Raw genomic sequence first — 12,644 nt, 5'->3', positions numbered from 1 at the left:
ATATCAATAACAGAGCTATTTTGCTACTTTGGAGGGAAAAAAAAAGTCAAACTTTTATCTTAATTGAGATGCACGGGCACCACTCATGTCAAAGAAGGTATTTGGGATTTCATAGCTGAATGTAGGTCTACGAACAATCAGGTTGCCAAAGTTGTCCTATGACATTACAAAAGAACAAGGAAAAAAATCTGGGAACTATAAATTTAAGTCACCTATCACCACACGCATTTAAGTGCGTGCAGCACAGGCAATTAGAGATTCAGCAAGCACCCAATAGCAACTGAATTAGTGCTGTAATTCCGATACCCTCTTTGGCTTTTAGGCACATATTAGAAGCTTAAAGTTTTTGTGAGGGTTTTTCCTACAATAAGCCTTAACATCTGCAAGCTGTGTTCAAAATCCTATTCATTCCCAATGCCAAGAATATGAAAGGACATTACCCGGCACACACAGGCAGGAGCCAATTCATCTAAACTCAGCATGAAAATGTGCTGTTACTATTCAAACCAGAGGGTACAACAGGCAACGAGGCACTGGCTGGCCTTTGTTGCTGCAGTGCTGATCAAATTATCGAGTAATATACATTCGGATTTAAAAATAAAATTTTTTTAAAAAAAAGAAAAGAAAATGGTAAACTGAATCTTAAGAGGAACAAAAAATAAGCTTTCTCTGGGACTGGCAACTGATTTAAAACTTCAAGCATATCTCTGACTTTGGAGTAACTAATGCATCACTGAAAAACAAAGAGCGCAGACAGCAAGCTTGTGCAGTCAGTTAAATCATGGAGATCAGACTCAAGATCTCTGTGAAGCAATTAGGACCCACTTAAGGGCTGAGGCTCATGATCAAGCACTCACAGAAAGTTACCAGAGCATGGCTGATTTACAGTAACTGGTGAAGCAACAATACCTATTGTGAGTTTGAGTGCTGCGCACACTGAAGGACTATGGTGCATGGAAAAATAAGACTCAGTTCCCAGAAAGCCCAAATCTGGAAAGGCATCAGTTAAATATCAGCAGAAGAGCCTTGAATAGCCAGAGCAGCTATCCCATCCTTCCCTCACCTTCAGAAGCAAGGCTCCTCGGAGACACCCACAAAGCACACCCCAGCCTAGGGAGGCACGCCAACGCCACACACATCCACGGACTCCAGGAGGAAAATGAAGCCTCCAGAAGGCAATTCAGAATCTGAGCCTATTTCTTCCTGAAAGAGGTGGACAACTATAAAATCTGACCCCTTCATGAGTTAGCTCATGAATGCCCCTTTAATACCATTCGATGACTGCTATCTAAACACAGGGCCACAGACAGCGAAGTGCAGAGACGTCATGGTACCAGCGTCACTCACAGGCAGGAGCCCAGGGAAAGCCACCCCTCCAGGCAGCCCCCGCTTCAAACACATGCCAGAACAATTCAAACAGAAAAGACTGAAAAAAATATTCAGCAATCAGAAGGTTATTTTCAACCTTAATTGACCAGAACATTGTATACGATCTGTAATTTTATCCAGACAAATGCTGGGTGTGTGGACCCTGCCTTCCTAGCTCCGCTGCTCAGCACAGCCAGGCACCACAGCCCCTCGCTCTGAGCTTACTGAAAGCTACCCCCAGCTGGGCAACTGGTCCAGTAGCCACGGCACCCTCTTTAATATTCCTGTATTCAGATAGTTCACCTATGTGGTGCTTAAGATACCAAAACATATCTGGTATATAATGTTTAATTATATAGGGAGGGAGCTGCAGGCCTCCACGAGGCCTCCCCTCATCTCCTCTGCTCTGGGCTGAACAACCCAAGGGACCTCAGCAGCTCCTCATACGTCTTCCCCTCCAGATCCTTCACCATCTTGTAACCCTCCTTTGGGCACTCTCTAATAGGTTTATGTCCTTCTTATACAGCGGTGCCCCAAACTGCACACAGCACTTGAGGTGAGGCCGCACCAGCACAGAGCAGAGCAGGATAAGCCCTTCCCTCGACCGGCTGGCAGTGCTGGGCCTGATGCACCCAGGGTACAGCTGGCCCTCCTGGCTGCCACAGCACACTATTGACTCGTATTCAACGCGCTGTCAACTAAAATCCCCAAATACCTTTCTGTGGGGCTGTTCTCCAGCCTCTTGTCTCCCAGTCTGTATGTACACCCAGGGTTACCATCACAGGTGCACAATCTGGCACTTGCTCTTGTTAAACTTCATGCGGTTGGTGATTGCCCAGCTCTCTAATTTGTCAAGATCTCTCTGTGAGGCCTCTCTACCCTTGAAGGACTCAACAGCTCCTCCCAATTTAGTGTCATCTGCAAACTTACTCAAAACACCTTCACATCCTACACCCAAGTAACTTATGAAATCATTGAAGAGAACTGGCTCTAAAATGGAGCCCTGGGGAACCCCACTAGTTACAGGCCGCCAGCCTGGTGTAACCCCATTTACCATAACCCTTTGAGCCCAACCCGTCAGCCTATTGTTCACCCATAGTATTATGTTTTAATCTAGCTGTGTGCTGAACATTTCATCCGGAAGGATATATGTATTTCACATATACTCCTCTCCTTGAGCTTTCATTAGATAATCCCAGTATAAACCTCCAGTACAACTGGGCAGTGATTTTAACCTATCTGTCTGGTATTCTGTTCCCCGCTGTAATAATCTATCGCCCAGCAAACTGCAGGGTAACTTTTTTCTTCTTTTTTTTTCCACTCCCCGTCTCTTCGGCAGCCCAAGGGAAGCAGGCTTTGGATTAACTTTCCGAGACTCCACGGAGGAAGTACAAAATATGAGAACTCATCCAGCCCAATACCTATTTCATTTAATGTTCACTGAAATATTTACGGGTCACGGGATTTTGTTAAACATGAGACTGTATGCAAGGGCACTTTATCTTAAAAATAAATCTGCTCAGAATAAGGCATTGGGATACAATGTATTTATAGATTTTTTTTCACAGCATTAGCATATTTGTCTCCAAGCAATTACTTCCAATGGCCAAAAAGTACAGGAAAGTAGAGAGAGAGCTTATAAAAGCAAATCTAATTTTGTTTTGCCAACCATTATTAAAAAGTCACTCTTGAAAAATAAAAGAAAGAGCAGGGAAGAGGTCAGGTGTAATACAACCTAGCAGCTCAGGAGGAAAATTCCCATGTTGAGTGCAATGTTAAATCAATGAAGCTTAGCAAATTTTAAAGAGGTACATTTACAGTTACTTCTTCATAAAGTAATTGAAACATGTTTTTGCAGCAGCTTCTTCCTTTGCCTTTGCTTTTCTCTTTGTTCCTCTCAGAGACAGCTATGCAAGATGATTTGGTATAAACAGGGGATTAGTTTCCCCTCTCATTGCTCATTCCCTATTTGCTCTGTTTTGACAGGGCAGCATGTTACTAACACACACACACTCCTCTTTGCTTCACCGGACACAGGGGCCGCAGGTACTTTTATTTACAGAAATTGAAGCTGAAAAGGAGGATCAGTGAGCCAGGTTATCCCAGCTTCTACTGGGATCCTCAAAAGCCAGAAGAGAGAAGGGAAGGGAAGGGAGAGAAGGGGAGGGAAGGGGATCATTGCATTGCTCCCCTTTACACAGACCCGTGTACAGGGAATGCAACAACCCCACACTGCTTTTTGGAATCTGTCTGTCTGTTAATGCTGCCTCTGAAATTTTCTAACTCCGCGTTACAGCTCCAGCTGAGCCGTAATGTTACCGCTAAGTCATAGGAATTCAGAAAATTAATACGTTTGCATAAATCATGTCAAGTTTTCAAGTTCTCCCTCCTGCACACAGCCTGGTCATGAAAACAATGAGCAGTTTCATTTTCTAGGTTCAATACAGTTGTTTGTGACAGCTACGTACATCTGGAAGCTGTCCGCATCGCTCTAGATTTACACCGATGGAAATGAGAGCAGAATCCAGCCCTATGGTTTCACCCTTTTACATTTTTCTGTTGTTTCTTTTTGCTGAAGTGCTTTTCATTTTGGATTTCCAGTGCCCCAAGGACTCAGACAAACAGAAATGGCCTTTATCAAAATTTAAATCGTGACAAAATTTCTTATTATCTTGGGTTTCATATCTCCTTCTCTTCCTTTCACCCCGACTTGCTGAACAACGCCCATATTTAGAGCACAGGTTGCGTGTTTTAAAGGTGCTAGAGAAGAACAGACATTAAAAACTCTTTTCTCATGGGTCAGGTGAACAGAATTTGGCCCAGAATCCCTGATGGGGGCAGAGACCAAAGGCAAAGAAACTGAAAATGAGAAATTGAATTCCCCAAGGCTCAGTGTCACCATGTCAGCATCAATGCGTGCACCGCTCCATTTTATTTTACACAGAGATGTGAACTTTAGCTACATTAAAAGCCAGCTCTATCTACAGCTGTTCTTTGATGTCTAAGGCCAGATGGTTTCCAAAAAAGACTTATTCAAGCCATTGTAATCCACACCAAAATGGAAGCCAGTAATGCTAATAGCAGGATAGTGTGAGATAGCATTCAGGGAGAGAAATGGGGAAGAAAAACAAAGCTGATCAAAATCAGTTGCTCTGCTCCATCTATTTGATGTACGGCTGCTGCTTAACCATCACAAGTTTCATTATAACACGTACCCTTAGTGTAATTCCATTTTTTCCCTTTTTTAATCATGCAGGCTGTGAAGGCCCAACTTAATTGTTTCTCTGCAGTATGTACCATTTTGCCTGATTATCACTGATGTTCTGACAACAAAAAAGAAAAAGACATTAACTCCTGACAGCATCGCACTTGCGGAGTTGGCTTCAGTATTTGTTTTCAGCTTTCCTTATCCTTCCCATTTCAATTTTTATTCTCTTGCATATTCAGCAACATGCTTTACAATGCTCCCTGCCCCCCGCCCTGCTTGCTAACCAAGCTTTGACAGTGTTCATTGCTAATCCAACAGTTTGCACAAGTCCATAGCACAAGGTCAAGTCTAATTATCTTCTCCGGTTTTCCCCCACTCCCTCAAGGCGATAATAGCTTCAGGGAATTAAATACAGGATCAAAAATGAGAACTCTGCTCCTATTAATTGACCTGCATTTTCAGCAGCACTAGAAGTGAAATGTCAGGGTCTCAGGTGCAGCTGAATAGAGATATTAGCACCCACTGGCACACGTTAGGCCTCCTTACTCCATTTGTAATGACTGGAGCTCAAACATATTGCCTAGACAATATGTTTCGAGTCTTCTGGCAGAGGCTGCAAGGAGTTTAGGTTACCTACCAGATGCAGAGTTATGCAAGCTATCATTTGATCAGAATTTTTCCCTCCAACCTTGTTCTAGCTGCTCTGTTCCATCTTTCTCTGCATACCTTAATTCCTCATCTCTCGTGCCCATCTCCTTCCCCTTATGCAGAGAATTGTACAGCACCCAAAGTTCACTGAGTCCCTTAAAGAAGGCAGAAAGACCTTTTTTAGATGAAGGTAGCGTTCCTGTTCTCTCATGATTTAAATAAAGAGAAGTCTATAGGAACAAGAACAAGAATACTAAGAATAAGAATAAATTAAGCAAAGGTCAGATTTTCAAGATTATAAATTCCCTTGTTTGTTCTGGAGGCAAATCATGTTCTGTGAGAAGCATGCCATAACGTATTTCACAGTGTTAGGATTAGAATTCATGTTTAAAAAAGCAGTATTAAAGAAAGCAAGTAATTCTTTTTATTAAAAATTAAGACAGATAAAAACCTTCAAAACCAGCCAGCGAGCTAAGATTTAGAAAAGTATCTCCCAATTCATCTAGAACCATGGAATAACATCTCTAGGATATTTCTTCACAGATGTCAGCAAACCAGTTAAATTTTCTCCAGGTCTTCTGCTGCTGTGTTCTGCCACATATTGCATCCCCTTCATGGTACTGCCCAGTGTGCATACTTGCCATTTTTGTAGCACCCAACTCACCTCCACAAGGACCTGTGCCCTGACACACCATTCTTACCACTAACACCTATTAGCTCTCATTCACGGACACGTGCCTTGTCCCCTGCATCAACATTAGCACACCCTATGCTTTCACTACTTGTCTCACTCCAGTATGGTCCAGCATACCAATAATGGCAACCTCCAATAGTCGTTTGCCCTCTAGCACCTCAAACTCCCCCTGGCACACCTAACGCTAGGAATGCTGGCTCGATACTAGCTGAAGAGGTTCCTCTCCAAAACCTTGTTCTCTCGGATGTTAACTGTGTCCAGATGCCACTTCCTCCTGCTTACCTTTGTAGGGACTGGCATTTACCTAGCCAGGCACAGGTCATATCATGGTTGCCCTCACCACTTTGCATTCCTTCATATGCTTTGAAACGTCTTATTTTAATAAAGATCACAAACTCACAGGGACATAACTTCTCATTCATTGTATGTTTGCACAGTTCTCAGAACACCACAGACCAAGAATGCTCAGTGCAACTAGAATATAAACACAACAACAGCAACAACAGTTCCCAATTCCTGTTTATATTAGAGAAGCATAAATGCCATGGAGTCTTCTTTTTAATCAGCAAATGAACATATTTTTTCTATTATCCTAAATTCCCATGTAACCACTCTGAATGACTCAGTCCACGCTGAAGACAGAACTCTTTCTACCTTAGTCTTTTCTTCTTCGGGAGGTTTGCCTTACGTGTCTGTTTAGGATGAGCACCACTCCTCTCCTTGTTCCATAAGCAAAAAGAGACATGCCACTGCCTTCTCTGATCTCTTGGTGTCAGGGAGGGGAGAGACAATGCTAAAATCTTAGTTGACAAGAGCAGACAAATAGCTGCAGCAGAGGGAACCGCACCACAGCAGGGCTGGGATACTGGAGGCGGAGGGAGGTTAGTGCTCTTCTCCCGCCAACACTAACAAAACCCCTAGCAGAACAGAAAAGACTTTTGTTCTGCAGGCACAGGCTCAGCTGATGCCTCTCTCCGATCCAAACCATCCCCATCTGCAAGATGGAGAAATCGCTGGACAAAGCCTGCTGTAATGCACACAGCCAGTAGCACCGAGAAGCAGCTGCAGAGGGAAGTCTGGACATCGCTGTTGTCATCGGCATCTGCTTTGCACAGCTTTTGCTCACCGTGTGCTTTGCCCGGGATGGGTTTTAGCTCTTGCGCTCTGCAGTCCCCAGGGAACGCCCAGGGCAGTGGTGTGGAAGGAGTTAAGATAAGGAGAGCCATCAAAGCTACAGGGGACTCTTTCAAATGGCTTCTTGTGGGGCAAAACACAAATGTTGAAGTACACATTAATTTTCTCCCCCATAGCAGGAGCTTTGCAGATACTGACAACTCTCTCAGGATGAAGCTTACGGCAGCTGCATTAATTTATACTATTGAGCTATAATGCTTTTAATTTATTTTCTAATTTGCTTCACATCCCCAAATTCCCTAAACTGCTTCTGTCTGTTTAATATGAAGGTTAGCCAAGGCTCCACCAGATAAATCCACCTTAAGGCTATCAGAAACCTTTTGTGAAGCAAGAGCATTCTCCTTCCAAAGAGGCCTTTCTTCTGTTCATGAAAAGACTATTAATAACACAATTATTCCCGTTGAAAGAAAAGGCCATAATTAATAGACTCAAGAGCAAAACATCCATCCTAAAGGAAAACGGACTTTCTGCTCCTGGAGGCAATATTTTAAATCCAGAGTATTGCTGTGGATTTAGAAGCAGCTAAATCTAGAGAATAATGGAAAATAATAGAGACCTAAAAAAAAAAGTTGTGGATTCCATGAATAGCTCAGCACTGAAAGCAGAAAATGAGAGGCTACATTTCCTATTTCCCAGCAGTCAACTAGAATTACCTTTCACACCAAGGCTGGAGCCAAATAACCTGCAAATATATTTTACATGCGTTATACTAAGGTGTAGCATTTTAAGCATCCAGGTATATAATTTAAGTATACTGCTACTTCAGGAGAAGTAGCTCCCTTACTTGCAACCTTATTCTGCTAGCCAGTAGCTGAACAAAACGCTAACAAGTTTTCTATAAAGGACTAGAGGAAAAAAAGCAGAGAAAAAGAGTGAGACAAGTGAAGAGCAGAAAACAGAGAGATGAGAATTTTTTGAAAGGACCTGATCTCCTAACTTTTGCAGCTGTTCAGGATCTCGGTTGCACCATTGATAACCAAGCCATTGTCAGCTGTGCTTGGGGAGAACCCTTTGAGCCTGCTCCATACCTCACCACCTTATAAAACACAGGCTTGCAGAAGCAGAGGCCCGTTTTGATTTGAAGCGAAGCTAATTAAATGGGATGCATGCGGGGAGATAGGGACTCACTGACTAGGTAAAAAGCAGGAGCCTGGAGTAGCAGTGATAAAAGTGAAGCACGAGGGGTGGCACCCCAACCAGCTGTAAGTTCATTTCAATTCCCTAATATTTCATTGGCGTGACAGCTGCTTGTCTGTGGCACTTCTAATCAGCTGCAAATGGCTGGCGGGCTGTTGCGTGTCCATTTGTCATCACTGTCTTCTCCTGACTCACATACGGTAATGCCAGCATCTCTGCTTCTCTGCCATGGTAATCACAGCGTTCCCCTCACTGCTTGGGGATGTGGGGTGTTCATTATTTATTTATCTCCCCTTGTTTCCATATAGCTTTGGCACTGGAGAAAAGCTCTCTTTTGTTCTCCCTCCTGTCATGATTTACCACTGTTATCTAACTCTACGCAGTCTTTCAGCTTTCCCCATTTTCAGCAGAAATGTATGCCTAAGTTAGGAGACACTTAAAAAAAATAGCTGAAAAGTTACTGTCTTTTAATTTTACTATGTTGCCAGAGATTTCTTCAGGACAGACAGTGATTCAGCATCTTTGCTGAACAAAATCATGCCAAGATATTTTGTTCCTCTCTGCCTGAACCTCTCTTTCCTGTGGTGTATGTCATGCAGCGTTCACCCATTTGAAACAGTGTGAAGTCACATCACAAGCACCACAGCTCACACCTTAGAGTAAAATGCATAAACCAGGACAAAACACCCCGCTTGTGCTGCAAAAATAAAGTTGCTGTTCCCGACAAGCGTGACCTTTAAGTGCTCAGTGGACAGCAGAAAAAGGTTATTTTGCCACCACCTTTACAATGAAAGATCCCTGCTATGTTCTGTGTACAGAGAGTCCAAAGCCATAGAGCTGTACACAGTGAAACTGCTCTGTCAATATTGTTAATTATACAGAGGCACATACTTTGAAGGATGCTGTAACATCTAATCTTTTAAAATAAGTAGTTACCTATTTCATTCTTGTACTACAAATTCTTATGGTACTTTACCATCACAAACAAATCAACATGGAGCACGGCATGAAATTATTTCTTAATCAATTTAGGATGAGAGAAATTAAGAAATAATCTGATGGGCAAAGAGAGACCTCAGGACAGCTTTGGCTTTCAGTATGCATTTTGTGAGGATTGGTTATTTAATAATTACAAAGTGTTTTGCAGGCAAAAAATATGTATCTTTCTACATACAAAGCCAAAAAGCAATGGCAGTATTGTTGGGTCTGCTCTTGGTTTGCTTGCATCAAAAATGCATGCTTCACTTGCAAAATCTCATACGACAACAGCTATCGCTAAAATCTGCTTATTCTTTATAATGAAGTGTTGTTTCAGTCGTAGTGCATATCCTCCAAAGTGACAGGTTACGCAGGCACCCTTGAGGGAAAAATCTGCAGTGTATTATTACATTTGGATAGCCAGGCTTAAGGAGAAAACACTCATCAATATAAGCTTGTTAGCTTATAAAACTGTTTGCTACGAGGCTTAAACGGGGAGTTCAAAAGACATATGCTGAACTCAGAAGACAGGATCCATTGTAGGGAAAGGTGGGTGAAACTCACTGTGCATTAATTCAGCATCCAGTCCCCCCAGACTTCCCTGTCAGGAGCTGGAGCACACAGCTATTCTGTGACTGCCCCAGGGGCACAGTTAGCAAGCGGTTCTGCAGCATCCCGGCTCCAGTGGCACACCGAGCCTACCGAGCTCGCCCTGTGCCCTGCCTCCCTCCTGCCCAGGCACACATCTGTTATTAACCTCACCCTGAAACTCATCAACACCCAGCTGCTGGGACACATCTGCGGGATGAGGCAGCAAACCGGAGTTCAGCAGAGACACAGAGGTGGTCCGTGCTCTCACCTCTCGTAATTCCAGACATCACATTTCTAAACACAAACCTTTTAGCCCTTCTCCCTGCAGCTCCTGGGTGTCAGCTGAGGGACACGGCATGCACGTTTTCCACATGCGTGTACATGCAAGCCAGGTTTTTATAGCACATGAGGCTTCTTTCGCTGATCTTTTTGGAATTTTGACTATCTTTTATTAGAAGTCTGCGAAATACCTTATTTGACATCAGGAAGAAAAAAAAAAAACTTATCTGTCCCTGCTAGATTAACTCCTGTAGGTTTCTTCTTTACAGAATTTATATACATATAAATCAAGAGACCGCTGTTGTTAACCCTCTATAAAAGAATGAGACTCTTTTATCTTTCACCCACAGACTGGCATGACATTCAGATGTCTCTGGTTTTCCCACTTCCAATGTGAGTGCAATCGACTGCATTGAGGTCAGAGCTTAGCTCAGCTCAGCTATATCTAAGACAAGAGCACTCCTCTGACTGGAGAAAAAAAAAAAGAGAGAGAGATGGAAAGCAGCATCAAGAAGAACGAAAAATCTTTCATTTTGTAATCTAATTTTTGGTCAGTGGAAGTTGCTTCTCTATGGTGATGCTAATTTGTTTTTTTAAAAATGAGACTCCCCCCCGCGATGAAAATCTCCTCAGAGGGCTCTGGCCTTTTGTTTCAAATTCCTTGTGAAGTCCTTAGGGTTGAAAATGCAGCTGCTGCTTAATACATTCAATTTTCCATGCATTAGGGTCAGTAATCCAGTCCCGTGCAGAGCAGGGTCTCCCAGTTGGCCCCGAGCTTCCATGACGACAGTGAGCTGAGAGAGAAACGCGACAGAGACACAGAGCCCCCACAAGCAGCACCTTGCATAAACCCTACCCAGACTGCCTTCTCTTCTTTTCTCGTTAAGAAAACCATCAGTGATTATCTGCTTTGCGATTATGTTCCTATGAGAAGCCATCTGACAAATCATAATTAAAAACTGTAGGAAAAATCATTCACTATGTTTTTAAAATGCTTGCAAATCCCCCTTTAGACTTCCCTACCTATTTTGGGTGCATGTGTGTATGTAAAACCTGGCACACTAAGGGAGAAGTGTTCATCTTGCACCACTTTATCTTTGAAGAGCTGATAAGAGGACCTAAAAATGCTAATACATTTGGAAACTCCCCACAGAGCCATGATGAACAGTTTTATAGAAACCTCAGTATTCTGCCCGTGTCTTGGGTGTGCGCATTCTTCACTAAAAGCAGTTTCCTTTCTCATTCATGTTGCAAGCTTCAGAGAAGAAACAAGTAGCAGAGCAATGCTTTCCTAAACCTACGCTTACTCTCCCTTTCTGCAAGTACCTATGAAGAGGTTATACACTGAAATCCATGCAGTCCACCTTGAATTGTCCAGTCGCCATACTGCTGGGAGGGAGAGGGGTAAAAAAAAGAAAAAGCTAAGTCAACCTTGGTAAAGCAGTGTTACTAACGCACATAAATGGGAGAGAAAGTGGATCAGCCTAACCTGAGGGCAGCATGTGACTCCCTGGCAGCCACAGCAGCAGATGGCTTTTTCATCAGCCTCTCTGTTAAAAAGGGTAGCAAAGTTGTCTAGTGATGAAAGCTGCTGGGAGACGGGAACCTGACCACTGAGCAAGATGTATAACCTTCAAGAAGGATCTTAGTACAGATTCTCAGTTGCTACATCTGTAAAATAGAGATAGCGTTATCCCCTGATCTTTATGAAGTGGGAGTAGGTTCCTCGATGTTAGCTAAACACATACATTTTTGGAAAAGAAAAGGAAGAGGTTAGAGAAGTGCTTAATGCGCTCAAGGAAACAGTACGCTAATAAATGCACTTCTTGGACGATAACAAATACGTGGAAATGTCACGGCATTTTCCATCAAGCGATGTCACAGTATTGTGCAATGGATCTCTGCCTCCTTATCTGTATCTTACAAATGAGGACAATAAGCAACAGAAAAGATTTGTCAAGGTCATCTGGTAGGTCAAAACCATCACTAGAGCACCAGACTTATATTAGCTACCAACTGCATGAAGCTTAACAAGAGCAAGTGCCAGATTCTGCACCTGTGACGGTAACCCTGGCTGCATGTACAGACCGGGGGATGAGAGGCTGGAGAACAGCCCCACAGAAAGGGATCTGAAGGGTTTGGTTGACAGCAAGTTGAACATGAGCCAGCAGTGTGCCCCGGCAGCCAGGAGAGCCGGCTGAACCCGGGGAGGCATCAGGCCCAGCACTGCCAGCGGAGGGGAGGGATTGTCCCGCTCTGCTCTGCGCTGGTGCGGCCTCACCTCAAGTGCTGAGTGCAGTTTGGGGCACCGCTGCATAAGAAGGACATAAACCTATTGGAGAGTGTCCAAAGGAGGGCTACAAAAATGGTGAGGGGTCTAGAGAGGAAGACATACTATGAGTGGCTGAGGTCCCTTGGTTTGTTCAGCCCCGAGCAGAGCAGGCCGAGGGGAGGCCTCATGGCGGCCTGCAGCTCCCTCACGAGGGGAGCGGAGGGGCAGGCGCTGAGCTCTGCTCTCTGGGGACAGCGACAGGACCCGAGGGCACG

The 12,644-nt window shown here is 43.7% G+C and overlaps 1 protein-coding gene across 5 annotated transcripts in view; it reads right to left on the bottom strand.

The window, feature by feature from the left end:
• The window catches only part of SORCS2 (sortilin related VPS10 domain containing receptor 2), a 552,575-nt gene that overhangs the window by 475,435 nt on the left and 64,496 nt on the right, over nucleotides 1-12,644 (bottom strand). The gene's annotated exons all lie outside the window — the stretch shown is intronic.

The sequence above is a fragment of the Anser anser genome (assembly GCF_964211835.1).
Source record: "Anser anser genome assembly, chromosome: 4".
NCBI lineage: Eukaryota > Metazoa > Chordata > Aves > Anseriformes > Anatidae > Anser > Anser anser.
This window is presented reverse-complemented; position numbering and strand designations above follow the sequence as displayed.